The sequence below is a fragment of the Diabrotica undecimpunctata genome, chromosome 6 (genome assembly GCF_040954645.1).
Source record: "Diabrotica undecimpunctata isolate CICGRU chromosome 6, icDiaUnde3, whole genome shotgun sequence".
In the NCBI taxonomy this organism is placed as follows: Eukaryota; Metazoa; Arthropoda; class Insecta; order Coleoptera; family Chrysomelidae; genus Diabrotica; species Diabrotica undecimpunctata.
The window spans coordinates 76,978,034-76,999,996 of record NC_092808.1 but is presented as its reverse complement, the minus strand read 5'-3'; positions in this window follow the sequence as shown (position 1 = coordinate 76,999,996).

Genomic DNA, 21,963 nt, shown 5'->3' with positions numbered 1-21,963 from the left:
TTGGCGATAATCATGGCAATATTTACCTTATCTGCAGGATGGTCTTCTTCCTGGACCCCGTTTTCCAAATATTTTTCCTTGCAGGATGGCTTATAGAAGGGCGCATCTAGATTCATTTCGTACAATATTTTCGAAATATTGTAACTTTCAAGATTTGATAGTGGTCCACGGGATTTGAAGTGTTCTCCAATTTAGCCACAGCTCGAATGCTTCCAATTTTCTGCATATATCTTCGTCAAGGTCAACTATTCAACGCCATAAAAAAGAACAGAGAAGACGTAGCATCGCAGCATCCTTACTTTTATACCAAGAGAGAGGTTATGGCTCTTGAAGAAGGCCCCCATCTGGTTGAAGGTGGATCTAGCTTTTCCGATGTGCGCTCTTATTTCTTGGTTGTTGTTCCATTCTTTATTTATTACGGTGCCATTTATTTAAATAAATAAATAAATGAGTATATACCTGCATACTAATTTATCTCGTTCATTTTAGGAAGGCGTACCAGTCAAAATGTTCTAAAGGAAGCTGCTGGACCAACCCCTCATGCTAAGAGAAGCATTATTAGAGATTCTGCAGCTAGTGCATGGCGGCTGTTGATTGATGAATGCATACTCCGTAACATAAAATCATGTACTGTTGCTGAAGGTAGAAGAAAACTTAAAGATGAAAATTGGCAAATTTCTATTGAAGAAATCGAAGCATTTATATCCTTACTGTATGCTAAGGGAGCTTATATGGCACGAAATGTTAGCATAAAGATGCTGTGGTCTGGTACATGTTGTCCAAAATTTTTTCAAGAGACGATGTCTAGAAACAAATTTACACAAATAATGAGTTTTATCCGTTTTGATATGAGAAATATCAGGTCTGAGCGATTATCAACAGATAAATTTGCACTTACGTCGGGAATATGGAACCCATTTCTAGAGAATTGTATTTTATGTTATACAGCTGGCGAAAATATAACTATCGACGAACAGCTTTTTTCCACGAAGGCAAGATGCCGCTTTACCCAGTATATGGCGAATAAACCCGATAAGTTTGGAATTAAATTCTGACTTGCAGCTGATGTCGAGTCCAAATATTTGTTGAACGGATTTCCTTACCTAGGGAAAGATGAACAACGACCAGACAATCAACTTCTGGGGAACATGTTGTTAGCCGTCTAATGGAAGCATTTATAAATAAAGGAAGAAATGTCACGACGGATAATTTCTTTACGTCCATAAAGTTGGCAAAAGAATTACGAAAAAAGGCTACCAGCATTGTTAAAACATTCACCCGAACAAAAAAGGATATTCCACCGTCAGTAAAAAATGAAAAGATGGAATTGAACAAAACAAAAATTTTCAAACACGAAGACTTGACGCTAACGGCGTACCAGGGAAAAGTCAACAAAAATGTTCTAGTGCTGAGTTTTTTACACTCGAATGATATTAAAATGGGCACAGATAAAAAGAAAAAACCGGAAACCATCATCTTCTACAACCAGACAAAATACGGAGTAGACGTTATAGATCAGATGGCTAGACTGTATTCAACCAAATCTGCTTCAAGAAGATGGCCGTTGCAAGTTTTTTTTAATATTTTAGATATGGCAGGAATAAATGCTCGGGTTCTGTATAAGAAAGTTACGGGCAGTCAAATATCTAGGCAGGATTTCCTACTTCAGCAGAAGAATTGCAAGAAGATCACATGACTAAGGGCACTACAACATCAACGGATACAAATCCAAGAGGTACAAAAAAACCACCAAAATATAAACGTAAGCAGTGTCAAACAGGGAATTGCAACAAAAATAAAACATTTGAAATTTGTCATATATGTAAAAAATTTGTGTGTGGGTCATGTACAAGCAAAATTGAAAAATTTTGCTACTGCATAAATTGTACTTAAATAATTAAATAATTTATTTAAATATATTAAATATGTCTTTTATTATTAGTTATTAACTTAATATAGGTTTTTATCAAATAAAAAAGAATACAAAAACGGCTGGCAATAAAAAACTCTAATATCCGTCATTTTGACCGCCGGTGGTGCTTCTAGGTATGCACAAATGCTGGTGCTTCTAGTGTTAAGGGAAGCGATTTTCCTGGTTTACCATAAATAACCCAACAATTCTGTTGGGTTATTATTTAAGGTGATAAAAAATCTATTTTTAGAATTTTACTGTACTCTTCTTGTAACTACAAGTATCAATTGCTTGCCAGGTTTTTACGGAATTTTATCCACCCTCATAATTTTTGACCCCCTAAGCCACAGTTAATGGGAAACATTTAACAAGCTACGCATTTACTCTAGCTAAATGCGAAATATTTTTGGAAAAGTGCTGTGCTAGATTTGTACTATATTTTTACCATTCTAGTCATTGTTTTCTTAACTATCCTAATTAAAAACATTCTGAAATGTTACGCTGTGCTAACTAATATTTATTTTTTAAATGTTTAAATAATGAAAATATGAACACATTTTATTACAAAAATTATAAATTTTAACTATTTTAAAAAATTGACTCTGATTATAGCAGTGACTACATGGCTAAGAGATATCGAATCGTGAGTCCCTTTTATGAATATAGAATAACTAAAATCAAGTTGAGTTTTAGTAAATACAATGGAATTGTCATATGTAACAGAACAATTACCAGGTAAGAAATATTCAAATTGAAATAATTTTATTATGTCTATTACATTCATTACTTAATTGTAAAGGAGGGTCGGGACACATTGCGCACCTATTGTTAAAAGAATAAAAGATTTGTATTTATTGGGTACATCCATAGACCTGAGCGAAGTGTACCGCCAATCAAGAAGTGGGGGCTGCAGTCATAATCGGATTTTAGATTGATATCGCCCTCTTCACGATTATTTAACTTTGACAATTAATTACAAATATTGACCCTCTCTAGTCTCCCTGAGTGTGTTTTATGTTGAGTACAACAGTTTTTGAGTAATTTTTAATAGTAAACACCAATGCACATTCATCTACGCACGATCACGTCTATAGTTGATTTTTAACTTTTGAAATGTGAAAAGTGCATTTTTTCTAGCGGACGAAAAAGTACGACTTTACGCCCTCAAAATTAGAGCGTAAAGTGCGGAATTTATGCCCAGTGTGTTACTTGAAAAATATGAAGATAGCAAAAAGTAGTAAAAGGTTTAAGTAAAAGTACAATACAAAAGAATTATTAGAAATACCTTTTATATTTTTTTTTGTCAGTTCAAAATTCCACAGAATTATTGGCTTCTTGTCGAGGGGTAAACAATTATTGTGAAGGTGGTAAATAATTTCCAAAAGCTTTGTAGTACACAGAGGTAATTACACAAAAATTATTAAAAATCGAGCAGAATCATGTCGTATTTCAAATTTTTTTTCTATTAGCTAGCTTAATATTCAAGCTTCCGCTTAATAGCTTGATATTAACTTCCCACAAGGAGTAGTAAAGAAGTGAAAAATTAATACGGTGGTAATAAATTTGTAAAAACCTATCAAAACACTGTGGTACTTGAAAAATATTTTTTTTTAATGCTGCTGGCTCGTATATTTAACTAGCGGGAACGTTTCCAAATAAAATTGCTTTAGTGGTGGAAAATTATCAGGATGGTAAAAGTGTAGCAAAAACATACCAGAACACTTTTTTATTTCAATTATAAGTAAAGTGGAATATAAAAATATTTCGCCATAAATTTGTCGTGTTCATGTTGATGATGAAATATTGAACTTATTTCATAATGCCAACACTGACCAAGAAACAAATTCAAGATAACATCGCCAACATCAACGCGGCGAGCATGAGACTTTTGTGGGTCCTTTTATTCCACTCCTCTGCATTCCCTATGCATACGGTACACTATCAGTAAAAGAAATGAACTTCGGTATAAATGCTTTATTCTCTCATTTTATTAGTAACAATAAGGATCTACATTTTAGTATTCATTGAAGTTACTGTATACAAAATAATCTGTCCTTGTTGACAGGCAAGTACAAAATTCTATTAAAAAAAAACTTAGCTTGTGGTCTGCGGGCTTCTTCCGGTGCTGTCCTGGGTTATTTCCAGCTCAAGATCTTCTTCGTGAGGCTTCAGTTGGTAGTTTTCATTTGTTGTCTCTGGAACTGTTGTTTGTGAAACTGCTGGGTTTTTTTTTAAAAGGATGGATCCATCTGGAGAACTGCTATTACATATTATATTATATTTTCTTTATTTCTGGGAACTGGTACCTATTACATATTTCCTTTATTTTTGGGCAACCGCTACTATGTATTATTTCTGGGAACGAAACATCGTGATATCAGGGCCACGCCCTTCTCCTGGGTGCCCAAAAGAGAAATTGAGGTGTAGATAACCCGCAGCATAAATTTATGAAGGGCCCCCACCACCCAAGCCAATAAAATTCTAGTACCCCCTGTCAGCAGTACAAAAAATCCTACATGTGACTTCTGAACTAAAAGTTAGAACCCAAATGTTTTATTTTAAAACTCCCCATAATAACTATTAGAAACTACAATTTAATAAATAAATAAAAATAAATTAATTTAATCCCAAATATTTATAAATTAACAAATTTTAAATTAATACATGAAACTTGAAAATAATTATTATTTAACATAACTGCTGATATATGAATTAAATAGCATTCACGGAAAATAAATACCCCAAAAACATTTTCATTACCTTATTGATGCATAAAATTTACAATACAAATAAGTACAAATATAGGTCTGCAAATTCGAGTTAGCCAGTTAATAAAAATGTGAACAGAAAACTAAGCAATTAAATAAAAAACTTACCAACTAGGAACGCATTTTCGTTACACCTACTTGGCGACTGGAATCGATAGAAAATGACACTCAATGGGACCAGCGTGGTATTTATAACAGCAAAAGAAATTACCTGAAGGCCAGTATTAGCTGATAAGGAAGCAGAAATTTCTATTGAGACTGCCAAACTTTGAATGTTTTAAAATTACAAAAAATTAACGACTTGATAAATAATTTTGCTTCGAAATAAAATATCGTATAAGAATGACTATTTTACGGGAAATAATGTAGGGATTCAAAATGAAAATGGCAATAGTATTTTCTCAATAAATACTATTCGGGATAATGGAAATACCTTTTGAAATCCGAATCGGGTCTCACTATGTGCATTATAAAATTGAAAATGTATTATACCGGGCGGACACAAAATGTAGATGGACCAACTAACAAATATTTTCTAAAATGAAAATAAACACGGCTAAATGAGAGGACCTCTAATGCAATGTGGGTATTTGAAAATTGATTCTAAAAAGTAGCGGATTTGCACGCTACACACCCCCCATCTCGGAAAAAAAATTTACAAATATTGGAAATTTTTTTTAATAAAACAAATAAAGAAGATAAAGAAGACGAAGAAAATATGGAAAGAAGAAGAAAAAATAATTGAAATTAAAAGTGAAATTAACAGCCATGGAGGAAGAAAGAGAACAAAAACAAAACGGAATAATATATCGGAAGAAGATTCAAAATTCTTATATAACAGTATCCTCAGGAGATTGCAGAAAAAAAATAAACAAAAAGAAAAAAGATTAATCACCACTAACTAGATTTAAAAGGCATTACTCATTTGCAGCACTATCAAGTGAATGAGAAAAAAAAATGTAAATAGATTCACCAATAAATTATTAGTAAATACAAGAAAAAATATAGTATAGTATAAATTGCAATAATAAAAACCCAAAAACCCCAAAATATTAAATAAATATTCACTACATAAGTACATGTATTTATCAGTAACCTAACGTAATATAGCAATACCATACAATAAAAAAATATTTTCACCGTGCACTAAAGCAACACGACTCTAAAATGAAAATTTGACCATCAGCACAATGTAATGGAAAAATTCCTAGATAATATTTAAATAGGTAAGTGTTCTTCTTACTGTATTTAAAAAACAGGCCGTCCATAGACTAAAGCCTCAGGGAAACATAAATGATACATCCAGTATCCATTTATGCGATAGAGTAGCATTCTTGCTCACTCTCAAGTGTAAATTAATGTTCCTAACAAGGATACATCAAGTTAAAGTGTCTAACGACCACTTCTTATAATAAAGACTGTCACAATCGTCACAAGTCTAAGGATTCTCTACAGATATCCTAAAATTTACTCATTCTAACTGAACTGGTAAAGGTAAGCATATATATATAAAAACTGATACCCATTATAATACCAGTACAGAATAGTGCATGAAATTTATAAATTTACCACTTATTTCTAAGCAAGTCAAAAATTGAGATAACTAACACTAAACACGTGAGAGAACAAAAACAATAACGAATTTAACAAATTAACGATTTAGAAAACCTCGCTTTGAAATCTATGTCTTGATGAATATGTTTTGTTGTTTAAGAAAATTATAGTCTTGGTGTCCAGATGGAAAGCAAACAAAGTGGATAAAGCTCATAAATATAAGAGACAAAACCAGTATCAACAAGAAGCCAGGCGCCAGCATTTAGATGAAAATGAAAAAGTAGTAAGCAAGATTACAAGTATACAAAAAATTCGCAAGAAAAAAAATAAAGCATATTAATTCCTGAAAGGAGTGATCGTGATTACACAAGAAGAAAACTATAGCATAATGCACTGAAAATCCAAAAGAATAATACGCAAGAGGGTGTATGGTTTTAGCAAAAACCAACAAAAATGACTCCAAAACGCCATGAAATTACACTCAGAGATCTCAATCGAGTATAGCATAATAACATTTGAGTTTCAGACAGAAAGAGGGATATAATTTTACGCAAAAATACATCACAGGCCTAAGCACAGTGAGAAAAAATATATAGTGGACAAATCAACCACTAAAAATAAAGCGAGTTAAACGTAACCGCTAAAAAAATGTAAAATATATAATAAAATGGCCAAAAATGAAAAAAAACTAAAGCATAATAGCATGGAAGCTATACATACATGTACTAAGCAAAGCTATTCAAGTGTAAACTGAACATCAAAGTACTAAGCGAAAACTACAAGAACAAGCAACTACGAGAACAAATCAAACTAAATACAAATTTATAATTTCAAGCAAGATTGATGAAATCAAAAAAGCAAAGAGTAACTGGCAAAATGTTAATCCGCACAAAAAATTAAGTTACTGAACTATCATCATCAGAGTTGGTAACATCTAACTTGATATCTCTCACATGAAAGTTTCCAAGATCTACACCATTAACATCTTTAAGGTTGTAGACTAATGGAGAAATAACTTTATTGATAATACATGGTACTAATTTCGGAGCTAACTTAGCTGAGAAATTATCAACAGCTTTCGACTGAACAAAATTCTTTTTCCAAACCCTATCACCAACATGAAATTGTACATCCCTTTTCCGGAGATTGTAACGTTTAGAATTTGCAACATGAGCCTGACGTAACCTTTTCTGGACCATTGCAAAGAGAGGGGATAACTCGTCGGCAGGCCTAGGAGTAAATAACTCGTTGTTAATTTTTAACGCATTATTCGCTCTTTCCTCAATGATGCCAAAAAAGGATCCGTCAGTTGGGATGTTTCTGGCGAAGGTCAGAAAAGAAGGAGAAAACTTTGTAACTTCGTGTTTGGCAAGACGGATTGCCTGGGCTATTTTGAAGATTTCTTTATCCTATTCTTTATGATCATCATGAATAAAAGAACGAATAGCTGTAACAATGGTTTTATTTACCCTTTCAGTAGGATTTATCTCAGGAAAGTATCTAGCGTTATACCATATCTTTTGAACATTATATTTGGACATGAGGTCTTTAAAGTCTTTGGAAATAAATTGTGGACCATTGTCAACTGCAAAAATCTGAGGGACGCCAAAAATGAGAAAAACTTGGTTTTCTATGAACTTGACAATACCCTTAGATGTTGCTGAAGACATGGAATGTACAAATATAAACTTGGTAAACCAATCTACAACCACTAGAAGGTAACGGTTACCATTTTTTGACCTTGGGTATGGTCCTAACAAGTCAGCAGACAAAAATTGAAACGGGAAATTAATATCTCGATATTTTCCAATCTTCCCTGCAGGCGATAGATTAGAAGACTTTGAACGGCAACATATTTTGCATTTAGAAATATACCTAATGACATGCCAAATGCCTAAGTGTGCAGCTGTAGGCTCATCATGATACATTCTGAGAATCTTGTCTGTGAGATGTGGGAACAAAAATTTTCCATTCCGGAGAAGCGTCTGAGAACTTAGAGTTTGAAAAAATATGTTTGTAAATAACATTACCTTGCACTTTAAACGAAGGATACAAGTCGGGATTACTAATAATTTTATTTAATAATGAACTATACCAAGCATCTGCTTTTAAGTTATTTAAATTAAGAATTGCAATATTTGAATACGTTTCAGGAATCCTTGATAATGAATCAGCCACTACATTTAATGATCCACTGCGATGAACCACATCGAACTTATGTGACGACAATTTCATAACCCACCTAGCCAATCGTGGAGAGGGGTTTTTCATTGTAAAAAGCCACTGTAGAGAACTGTGGTCTAAAATCACAGTAAATTCAGTACCTTCGATATAACCTCCGAATTTTTCAATCGATAAAAGAATTGCAAGGAGTTCTTTTTCGGTAGTGCTGTACTTACGCTGACACTTGTTCAATGTTTTGCTAAAATAAGCAATTGGATGTTCAAATCCATCTTCTTTTTGAAAAAGCACGCCTCCAACACCTAAATTACTAGCATCACAAACTAGGAAAAATTTCTTGCTAAAGTCTGGGCTTGCAAGGATCGGAGCAGTGGTTAGAAGATCTTTAACCTTAGTAAAAGCTTCATCAGCTTGACTATTCCACGAAATGGGTTGACCTTTCTTTTTACCTTTTAAAAGATCTGAAATCGGAGCACAAACTGTACTAAAGTTGGGAAGAAAACGACGATAATAACCAATCAAACCAATGAGACGACGGATTTGAGTAGAAGTTTTTGGAACGGGATACTCGAGAATGGATTGGACTTTCTCTGGATCAGTTCGAAGACCATTTTCATCAACTATAAAGCCAAGAAATTTCAATGAGGATCTACAAAACTGGGATTTTTCAAAATTAATAGTCAAATTGGCAGACTTGAGTTGCCTAAAAAGGGACGAAAGAACCTCCATGTGGGTTTTGAAATCTGGAGTGACCACTATAATGTCATCAATGTAATAGAATACATAAGGATCCCATTTTGGACCTATAACATTGTCCATTAACCTACACATGGCTTGGGCACTATTGTTTAGACCAAAAGGGAGTACATTAAAACAGAATACCCGCGATTTGGAACAGCAAAAGCAGTCTTAATTTTAGAAGATTCATCTAAAGGGATTTGATAAAAAGCATGACGTAAATCAATTGAAGAAATGTACTTTGCATCTCTAACTTTAGAAATAATAGAGTCAATGAGAGGCATCGGATAGCTATCTGGAACTGTAACCGAATTCAACTTTCTACCATCAAAACAAATTCTATGCGTGTTGTCCTTTTTTTTAACAAGGCACAAAGGATTCAGCCAAGGAGTGGGAATATTTAAAGGTTGAACGACTTGAAGTTGTATCAACTCGTCTATACCAGCATTCAAGATTTTCATCATTGCCGGAGACAATGGGCATTGACGTTGTTTAATGGGTTTTGCATCACCTGTGTCAATATGATGTGTATAGAGACTGGTGCGCCCAATTGAATCCGTAGGGGCTATTTCTTTATAAATCTGCACCATAGAATCAAGCTGTGCTGATTGCAACGGAGAAAGACATCCTATCTATTATAGTATTTACTACACAAGTCGAAAGTTCAGATGAATTAAATGAAAATTTTGCAAAATCAATCTTAAGTTCAAATTTCGAAATAAAATCCATGCCTAAAATTAGCTTATGGGAAATAGAAGGGACAACTAAAAATTTTAAAGTGTGGACAGTACCTAACAAATTCACTGGTAACTCTACAAAACCAACTGTATTCTGAATACTACCATCAGCAGTAGTCAACTGAATGCAAATATCATAATTTAATTGCAAGTTAAATTTTTTAAGTAAATACAAACAAGGAAAACCAATAATAGAAGCATTGCTACCACTGTCTATCAGTGCTGAAATATTTTCATCATGGATAGCGACCGTAATGTAAGGACGGTTATCAGATTCATGGACATCCAATAATGGGTAAGCATGTATATGCTTTGAAAAATTTTCTGCGTCAGAAAACTGTAGCCCTAAAATTTCATTAGAATTTTTATTAACCATAGGAGCAATTGGAATTGGAGAAAAAGAAGAAGAAGACGAAGGGACAGAGGCATGAGAAATTGAGCCTTTTTTATTGAATATTGTTTCAGGATTTGAAAGAGGGCAAGAAGAAGAAGAAATAGAGGACGATGATGATGACTTTCCAAAGTTTATTTCACAAGTCGCGAGAGGAAAAGAAGAAGGAGAAGACGATGATGATGATGACTTGATAGGGTTCATTTTCAAAGACGAAAGAGGATGGGAAGAAGAAGAAAATTTAGAGGACCGACTATGGCTAAAGCAAATTGATTTTCCATTTGCAGAAAATCTATCACCATAAATATCGTCATAAAAATTATTTTCCATATTATTTCGAAATTGAGAAACCCTAGGCGAGTACTTATTTTTGGAAAGATGATAATTTCCACCATAAAAAGAATTTTGGGAAGTCAAATTATTAGAAAACCTACCAGAACGCTTAGTATTTCTATTGCTAAAGTTAACAATAGCACATTTACCTTGTGATTTTTCTGCATCGGGAAAATTAGAAAAAGTAGAATTCTCACAATCAGACATAAAATAACTTAAATTTGAACTACCAAACGAGTACGGCGTATAAATACTATTAGAAGTATAATTTTCATTAATATTATTTGACTTTTCACAGTTTGAAAAATTATGTTGCGCAACCTTACTACATATATCAGGGATTTGGCCATTAACGCAAAAGTTATTTTTATTTGAAAAATCATAATTGCAATTATTATTGCCTGACAAATCAGTACAAATATCATCGGAATTTTCCGGAATACCAAAATTAGCATGGGTCTTCAATTTCGGGACGTTCCTGGAGCGTCGATGTTTGCCCCAGGGCGCACGTTTTTTGAACATTTCGGGCAGCTATTAATGGAGACTTCGCTTCTACCACACCCAACACAAAACAAATTTTTGGGCCGTCTACACTGGTGGAATGTACGACCCTGTAACCTACAATTCCAGCATACTAACCTGGAATTTCTCGACTCTGTCGTTCTATTCTGCAAACCTGCATTTGCAGCTGGTTTTAATGTGATTGCTAACTCACCCTCAATTTTTCTACAAAGCGAAGCTAACTCCCCTACAGAGCGAACTTCATGCAAAACTAATGCTTTTACAAAATCAGGCAACAACCCCCGCCTAATTTCTGCCACCATCTCTTCCTCCGGAATTGGTCTGGGAAGACGATGAAACAATGACTTCAAATTTGAAATAAATTGCGAAACAGGCTCTCTAAACTGTTGCTTTGTCGACCGGATTTTGTCCCAAAGATTCCTCTCATAATCCACAGGGAGGTACGTCTCCTTCAAGGCACTGACTAAATCAGCCCATGATGTGAAAGACTGGCGTACAAAATGATTGTGCCACCAGGTAAACGCTGGACCCTCAAAAAGGTCTGATGACGACAAAAACAAATCCTGATCCGTGCAATTTCGCGAAATCTTTAATGTTTCCAATTTTTCGAGGAAACCAACTAGATTCTCCTTACCGGTAAACTTCTGTAGATCCCACTTGTAAACAGGAATTGATTTTGGGATTCCTACCTGTGGCAATCTAACAGGCGAAGCAATTGGTGTTGAGGCTGGTGCCTCTGCAATATCATCCTGCTGAGGTGTTATTTTCTCCTCTAATACCCCTTCCAACATTGACAACTTCGTCGTGAGTTCCTTTTTGTCCTTTTGCTCCTGCTCCGTATTTGTTTCCATACGTAGCAGACGGTTGGCAACATGACTTAGGCGATCAATAAGTGCCTTATACTGTGTCGACTTGCGGCTACCAATGAAACCTTCAACAATCTCAGCAATATTTTTGACAGACTCTGAAGTTTGTTTGAGATTTTCAGCAAAATCCATGTCCACGTTAATGGAAGAAGTGCTTCGATTTGAAGACTCCTGTGTTAGAAGACCACGTAATAGTTGTCTTCTCTCATCAACCGTTTTGGGAACATTTTGACTTCTAATTTCAATCTCGTAAGACAATTCACTGGCTTTAAGATGGTTCGGGTTAAAAGGCAAAGGCATTGTGGAAAATGTGTTGAAGAAAAACAATCAATCAGCAAAAGAAAATCCCACCTTAGCGGCAAAAAAAAAGCAACGACTAATTTAACCCTAATAATACATACACGTATGTTTATGATCAAGATATTAAAGTAAATGAATTACTGAGTTAATATCAATTATTAAAAATTAAAATACTTTAAATTTATGCAATTTAGTTATATCAGCAAGAGACAAATTACTGACTATGAATTAATACGTTATCAAGCAAAATAAAATTAGAGGTTATAAAACAGATATACCAAAATTCACCCAATACTAACAGTGCACCATATACCAAAGAAAACAGAGAGTAGAACCCAGGGCGCCAATTTTGTCGTGTTCATGTTGATGATGAAATATTGAACTTATTTCATAATGCCAACACTGACCAAGAAACAAATTCAAGATAACATCGCCAACATCAACGCGGCGAGCATGAGACTTTTGTGGGTCCTTTTATTCCACTCCTCTGCATTCCCTATGCATACGGTACACTATCAGTAAAAGAAATGAACTTCGGTATAAATGCTTTATTCTCTCATTTTATTAGTAACAATAAGGATCTACATTTTAGTATTCATTGAAGTTACTGTATACAAAATAATCTGTCCTTGTTGACAGGCAAGTACAAAATTCTATTAAAAAAAAACTTAGCTTGTGGTCTGCGGGCTTCTTCCGGTGCTGTCCTGGGTTATTTCCAGCTCAAGATCTTCTTCGTGAGGCTTCAGTTGGTAGTTTTCATTTGTTGTCTCTGGAACTGTTGTTTGTGAAACTGCTGGGTTTTTTTTTAAAAGGATGGATCCATCTGGAGAACTGCTATTACATATTATATTATATTTTCTTTATTTCTGGGAACTGGTACCTATTACATATTTCCTTTATTTTTGGGCAACCGCTACTATGTATTATTTCTGGGAACGAAACATCGTAATATCAGGGCCACGCCCTTCTCCTGGGTGCCCAAAAGAGAAATTGAGGTGTAGATAACCCGCAGCATAAATTTATGAAGGGCCCCCACCACCCAAGCCAATAAAATTCTAGTACCCCCTGTCAGCAGTACAAAAAATCCTACATGTGACTTCTGAACTAAAAGTTAGAACCCAAATGTTTTATTTTAAAACTCCCCATAATAACTATTAGAAACTACAATTTAATAAATAAATAAAAATAAATTAATTTAATCCCAAATATTTATAAATTAACAAATTTTAAATTAATACATGAAACTTGAAAATAATTATTATTTAACATAACTGCTGATATATGAATTAAATAGCATTCACGGAAAATAAATACCCCAAAAACATTTTCATTACCTTATTGATGCATAAAATTTACAATACAAATAAGTACAAATATAGGTCTGCAAATTCGAGTTAGCCAGTTAAGAAAAATGTGAACAGAAAACTAAGCAATTAAATAAAAAACTTACCAACTAGGAACGCATTTTCGTTACACCTACTTGGCGACTGGAATCGATAGAAAATGACACTCAATGGGACCAGCGTGGTATTTATAACAGCAAAAGAAATTACCTGAAGGCCAGTATTAGCTGATAAGGAAGCAGAAATTTCTATTGAGACTGCCAAACTTTGAATGTTTTAAAATTACAAAAAATTAACGACTTGATAAATAATTTTGCTTCGGAATAAAATATCGTATAAGAATGACTATTTTACGGGAAATAATGTAGGGATTCAAAATGAAAATGGCAATAGTATTTTCTCAATAAATACTATTCGGGATAATGGAAATACCTTTTGAAATCCGAATCGGGTCTCACTATGTGCATTATAAAATTGAAAATGTATTATACCGGGCGGACACAAAATGTAGATGGACCAACTAACAAATATTTTCTAAAATGAAAATAAACACGGCTAAATGAGAGGACCTCTAATGCAATGTGGGTATTTGAAAATTGATTCTAAAAAGTAGCGGATTTGCACGCTACAAATTTTAATTTAACAGAATTATTGGTTGATAGAGTACAGTAAAATTGTAAACATAGATTTTTCATAACCTTAAATTTTAACCTAAGAATTGTTGACTTTCACATGGGTTAGTTGAGGTTGATAAATTACTAGGGTGGTAATAAATTCGTAAAAACCTAGCAGAACACTGTGGTATTTCAAAAATATTTTTTTTAAATTCCGCTGGCTCGAATATTAGCTAATGAGAATTTCACGTTAAGAAAATAACATTGCGGAGATAGGGCCATGTATTTCTTATGGACGATAGAAGCGCAGCGATGCCACGATGAACACAAGCACGATTCAGGGTTGTATAATTTATATTTTCATTTTCACAGACATGAAGTAAATTAATGTTTTTTAACGTAATTGACCAAAAGTGCCCATTCGAAACTAGAGATGAAAAGTAGGGAAAATGATTTTAATTAAATAAATAGTATTTACAAAAGATAATTTTATTTGATCTTATTTTAATTATAGTAACGACAGTTTATTTGTTTTTTGGTAAGAATATCATATACCATGAATCATAGAAATCAGTAGAGAATATTGCTTAGTTAAATCATGCACTTTGCCGGCTATTAAAGATTTAAAAGCAAATAAACGGACCGCTTGGAATGCATAAATCTAATTACTAATTGCAACTTAAAATAATACGGTGTGCGTATGTCAGCGATTTTATGTCGTTCTCTGAGACTACATAATGATATGAAGGCTTTGTGGTTCTTCAGTTGTTCTGACTTTACAGTTAAATGTTAATTGAAAATGGAAATTCGAAAAATATATCGACAATCTAGTAAACCGCATGCCTGAGAGTTTTGGCAACACTGATCTCCATAAGCCTAATGTTATTTTCTTAAACTGGAACGCTCATTAGCAGGAACATTTCCAAATAAGATTGGTTTAGGGGTGAAAAAATTATCATAGTGATCAAAGTTTAGTATAAACTTTGATCAGAACACTTTTTTATTTCAGTTATAAGTAGAGGAGAGTGAAATTGTAAAAGAATATTTTTTCACTTTAAATTTAATCTAACAGAATTATTGGCTTTCCATAAGAGACAGTTGAGGAGTAAGAAATTACTAGGGTGGTAATAAATTCGTAAAAACATAGCAGAACACTGTGGTATATTAAAAATATTTTTTTTTAATTTCGCTGGTTCACATATTAAACTAGCAGGAAATTTTCCAAATAAGATTGGTTTAGGGGTGCAAGATTATCAGGGCGGTTAAAGTTTAGTAAGCATTTAAAAAACGAATTATGGACTTTACATAAGGGGTAGATAACGGGTAAAAAATTATTAAGGTGGTAATAAATTAGTGAAAAATGGATATAAAAGTATGCCATCGGCAAAATGTTTTTTTTCTGAATTCTGCTAGCTTGAACCTTAAGCCAGAAGAATCGCTCCCATTAAGGGTGGCTTGGTGGTGAAAAATATTGGGGTAGTAATAAATTAGTGAAAAATGGGTGAAAAAATGTTACGTAAGTTAAATTGGATTCCGCTCATTTGTCCCCGCTAGCTTAAGGGTCCTCCTGTCGGGACCTATTAGATTGTTCTGACACACGAATTTTTTTTATAAAACTCTTGATTGAAAATTACTTCAAATTTATTGCTTATATAAAATTATAAGACCCACTAACTATGCTCAAAATAATTTTTCTTAAAATCATAGTTTTTTGTGTATCTTTGCAATTTCTATTCGAAATCAAAAGGGAACATATAAACCTCAGACCTACCGTATCATATTTACATCTGACAAAATTGCGAAGTCAGTCACAGACTTATATAGACTATATATATAGACTATATATATAGACTATATATATATATATATATATATATATATATATATATATATATATATATATATATATATATATATATATATTGTTATGATGTGTTTTTTGTTTGAATGATGAGCAATGAGTATTTTTAATAATATAGGGTTTTTATCGCGGTTCTCAAAGAATTAGTTTGTAAGTACTTTTTTAAATCATCTTTATTATAACTATTATGGAACACACATATATATCTAACCTAGCCAATGTAAATTTAAAATAAACTATCTTTAAATTGATACTCTTATAAAACTAATTAAATTCTATAGACAATGTAAAATTTAAATAAACTATCTTCAAAATTGAAATTGTTATGACATTAACTAAATTATATTAACAAAATTTTGTACCTTTCTTTCACTGAATGCCTAAATGAACTGTTTTCCACTATATAGATTCTAATCACCACTGAATGTCTTCGTACTTCGGTTATCCTTGTTTTTGTGAAATTACTTTTTCCAATTATCAGCTTCTACCAATTTAAGATATAGTTTTCTTCACCAGCATTTATACACCACCAGCAAACACCATTTATATTTATTCTTCTTTTCAATATACCAATATCCAATTATTATAAGTTGATTTATACTAATCTCCAATCATAATATAAGTTTAATTCCTTCCAATGTCCATCCAATATTCTTCTAATATACTTTTATAATCTTCAATAATTATTTGTGTATAATTATAAATGTGCATTAAATATATGCATAATTTTTAATCTTCATTTTACTTACTATATTAAACAATTGGACAATCTCCAACTAACTTTCATATTTCTTATTAAACTGCTTGACTGACTTACTAAAACTGTGAACAATTGACTTCACTAACTAATCTACTAACTTTCATAATAAACTGTTTGACTTCTGACTAAAAACTTCCTTCTTGAATCCAAATCACGGGTATTTATATCCTTTTGGATATTCCAGAACCATCTGGTAAGAAATCATGTTCTATTTAGTTCTATTAAATACTTGTCTGAATTTTCTGGAACAAACCATTTCGCAAACATGGCCATCTCCGGAGATCCAGAGAATTCCATTCTTTTCTATTAATAATTTTGTTTACATTTAGGCTTTTCAGATCAGAATATATAATTAAATTAGTAACTTAACATTCTAATTTAATAAAATACACATTTCAAACAATATATTATTATAACCCCACTTTATATTCCCAATTATTTCCTAAAATGTCAACTTGGAGACAGAGTTTGTATAGTTGGTTGCCTAGTCACATGGCTCACTTAAATCTATTTACAACATTAAAATACAACTTTTTACACTTATTATATGCTAATTTATTAAAAATGCCCTCACATAAATATATTTTTATTAAATTCTCTAGTATATAATTTATTTAAAACAACCAAATATCTAATATTATGTAGTATATAACTTATAAATTATTTTCTATAAACCCCAATCGTCACAATACCCCAAAAATAATATTTAAAATAAATAATTTACTTATTATTTTTTTAAATATTAATTTTCTCATACCTTATTAAATTTAATAAATCAATTATTTTTTTTTTTTAAATGTGTTAAATACATCCCTGTTCGCTGTCTATATCAAAGCAGAGAACAACGGATCACAGTTCGGCTATTCTATGGTCAAACTGTCATGTCAAATAGAGAGAATAAAATATAACCTTAATTAAAATATAATGGATATTGTGTTCTGTTTATTTATAAACAAAATCTAGGAATTATTTCCATTCAAAATAACTTTCATCAATATAAATTGGTAAGTTTTTTCACTTTATTATATTAGAAAGACATTTACACAATAAATTCTGTATCTAACCCCAAAATTATGATTTTTAGGGCACAAACAATTTCCATATGTATAAAATTCAACAAGTATGATGTCAAATTGATTCAAAATAATGAAATCTACCATTTATTTAACAAATCAAGTCTATTGAATAAAATGGATATATCAGTAAGATGTTAGTGTTAAGTTTATACCCTAGATATATCATTACTTTTTGAAAAATTGTACATTTTTCTTGATTTAATTTTAGTCCAACTTTGTCTAATCTATTTATTATAATTTTTAGGTGTTTCTCATGATCTTCAGCGTTTTAGAAAAAATTAATATATCATCAATGTAGTGAATTACAAAATGTTCATATTGATCCAAAATATCATGAAGACATCTACATAGAACACTGCAAGATGATTGAAGCCCAACTGGTACTACTTTGAATTGATATACTACTCTATCTATCTGAAATCCTGTATACTGTCTACTTTTTCTTTGTAGAGGTATTAACCAAAAACTATGCTGTAAATCGATTTTAGTGAAAAATGACATTCCTGTAATTCTTCCTAATATTCCATCTATACTCATTGGTGCTTCAAATTGCTTTTCAGTAATCTTGTTAATATTCCTTGCATCCAAACATAACCTGATTTCACCTGATCTTTTTCGTACTACTACTATGGGATTGATAAAACGTGTGTCTGCTTTCTCAATGATTCCATCTTCTAACATATTATTAATTGTTTTGTTTACTTCTTCTCTGTATTTATATGGTATTGGTATGATTTTGTTTTAAAATCTTTTTCTTCTTTAACTTTTATACTATGGATATAATTTTGTGCAATTCTATTTTCATTATTGACAAGTCCCTTGTGTTGCTGCAATATGGAAATGACTATTGATTTATATTCTTCAGGGCAATTTAAAACTTTCATCATATCTTTTTCTTTACAAATAACATTATTCTTCATTATGTACTCATTATTCCTTGCTTCCAATTTTACGCACTCTGCCTCGTAGGCATCCATCTGCTTAAAATTTCCATTCCTTAAATATTCACTACAATAATTATTCTTTACATTCTTTTGGGACATTTCCCTATCATCAAAATACATTTCTTCTTCATAAACATCATTATTTTCTTTTAATAATATCCTATCAACTCTTATTCCTTCTTCCACCTCATCTTTCTGCATAAATTTAATTATTTGCCCTTCCAAAGTTACCATTCTTTCTTCAAAATCTATCTTTACTTTCTTCTTTTCCAATTCATCATTTCCCATTAATATATCAACACATAAATCCTTGACAATAAATCCTTGCATATTAATTTCTTTATTAAGAATATTAATTTTAAAATTGGCTAGTTTATCAATTTCACCCAACTTCTTATTATTTGCACCAATAATTTTAATTTTTGGAATCTTTATTATATCTGATAGTTTTAATGTATTAAAAATAAAATTCTCCGAGACTAATGTACTTTCTGAACCAGTATCTATCATAATTTTAATCATTTTATTTTTGGCCAAAGCATTTATATAAATTAAATTAATAGAGTCAATAATTTTATCCTCATCTAAAGAAATAAATTCAGAAGGTTTTTCATAATAGCAATGGCCTAACTTGTAATTCAGAAAGTTTACTGCACAAAATTTTGATTATTAGAATTGTCAGATTGTATCTGACCACTTGGATCTGATGTCCTATGTCTTTCCCTACTATGACTTCTACTCACATTTTCCTGCCTTGTACTACTTCGTTCCCTGTCTTCGCAGCTTCTATTCCTTCGAACACAATTTACCTGTCTGTTATAGTTAGGTCGCTCTGTATTTCTTCTATTGTTGAAATCTTGTCTATTATTGTTAGTACTGTTATTAAAATGTTGTCTATTATAACTAGTATTATTATTAAAATTCTGTCTATTTTGATTACTATTATTATTATTAAAATTTTGTAAACTATTACCATATCTATAATTATTATATGATTGTCTATATTGTTGATTATCATTTTTATTATATTGAAAGTTATTATTGTTTTTTCTGTTGTTATTATTACTTGTCATATTGCCTCTTGGTATTCTTTGAATAAAATTAATAAAACTATCTATTGTTTGAATATTTTGTACAGTTACGGTTTGCACAACATCAGCATCAAAATGTCTAGATACATTTAAGACTGTTTCATCCTCTCTAAGTGGTGGTTCTAAATATTTTGCAACTGTTATCAGTTTTAATGCATAATCTACCATATTTGATTTTAAATTGTGATTATACTTTCCAAAATATAGAATTTCTCTAAACTTTGCTTGCTCTAATTCACCCCAATAATAATTTAAAAATTTATTTTCAAATGTTTGAAAGTTACCTAAATCATTTTCAATACTAGCAAACCAAGTTGCTGCATTGTCATTTAATGTCATTGTAATATAATCTTTAATATCATTAATATTATTCACAAATCTTAATTTATGTTTTAAACTATTTATGTATACTCTAGGATGCAAATTTTTTATATTACCAGAGAATTTAATCCCAGTCTCATTTGTTAAATTTAAGTAAGGTCTCCCTATGTCTCTCATTTGTGAAATATCATCTATTCTCTGTTCCACATTTCTTATTTGATTATTATTTATTTGGATATTTTGTTGTATATCGTCTAATTTTTCTTCTGTGTTTCTCCTGTCTTCGTTAATTTTTACTTCTAAGTTACATTTCTGTAACTCTATTTTCTGTTCTATCTCTATTTTATTATCTTGAATAATCCTCTTTACTTCTGTCCTCTCATTGTCTATCCTTTTCTTGTAGTCATTCCGTATACTTTTTATTTCATTTGCAACTTTTTTCTCTGCAGCTTCAAGTTTTTTATCCATTTGTTTTTCCATTTGTTTTACAATTTTATTATTATTATCTTCTATTTTCTTTTCTAATTTTCTATAATTCTCTTCCAATTTTTGTTCCATTTTTTTCATGTCTTCTTTGACTTCTTTTGAATTCTCTTCCAATTTTTTTATGTCTTCTTTGATTTCTTTTGAATTCTCTTCCATTGTCTTTTTCATCTGCATCATTAATGACATCAAAGCTGCCATATTGACATTTTCCTCTCTTTCTGGATTCATTTCTGCAGTATCTTGTGGAACTTGAACTAAATTCTCCTCTTGTATAGGTTGTGTTTCTACTTCCACATCTTCTTCATTCTTTTTGCTTCTTGTACCTTTCTTTCCTTGAGACATTTTGAGACTTTACTTGTTCAAATATAATTAAAAATAAAATCTATAATTTTTTCTTTCTACTGATAATTAATTTAATTATATGAGAGCACTTATCTTTCCAAACTAATTCTTTTAAATAGAGAGCCACCGCGTTGGGTGCCAAATTTGTTATGATGTGTTTTTTGTTTGAATGATGAGCAATGAGTATTTTTAATAATATAGGGTTTTTATCGCGGTTCTCAAAGAATTAGTTTGTAAGTACTTTTTTAAATCATCTTTATTATAACTATTATGGAACACACATATATATCTAACCTAGCCAATGTAAATTTAAAATAAACTATCTTTAAATTGATACTCTTATAAAACTAATTAAATTCTATAGACAATGTAAAATTTAAATAAACTATCTTCAAAATTGAAATTGTTATGACATTAACTAAATTATATTAACAAAATTTTGTACCTTTCTTTCACTGAATGCCTAAATGAACTGTTTTCCACTATATAGATTCTAATCACCACTGAATGTCTTCGTACTTCGGTTATCCTTGTTTTTGTGAAATTACTTTTTCCAATTATCAGCTTCTACCAATTTAAGATATAGTTTTCTTCACCAGCATTTATACACCACCAGCAAACACCATTTATATTTATTCTTCTTTTCAATATACCAATATCCAATTATTATAAGTTGATTTATACTAATCTCCAATCATAATATAAGTTTAATTCCTTCCAATGTCCATCCAATATTCTTCTAATATACTTTTATAATCTTCAATAATTATTTGTGTATAATTATAAATGTGCATTAAATATATGCATAATTTTTAATCTTCAT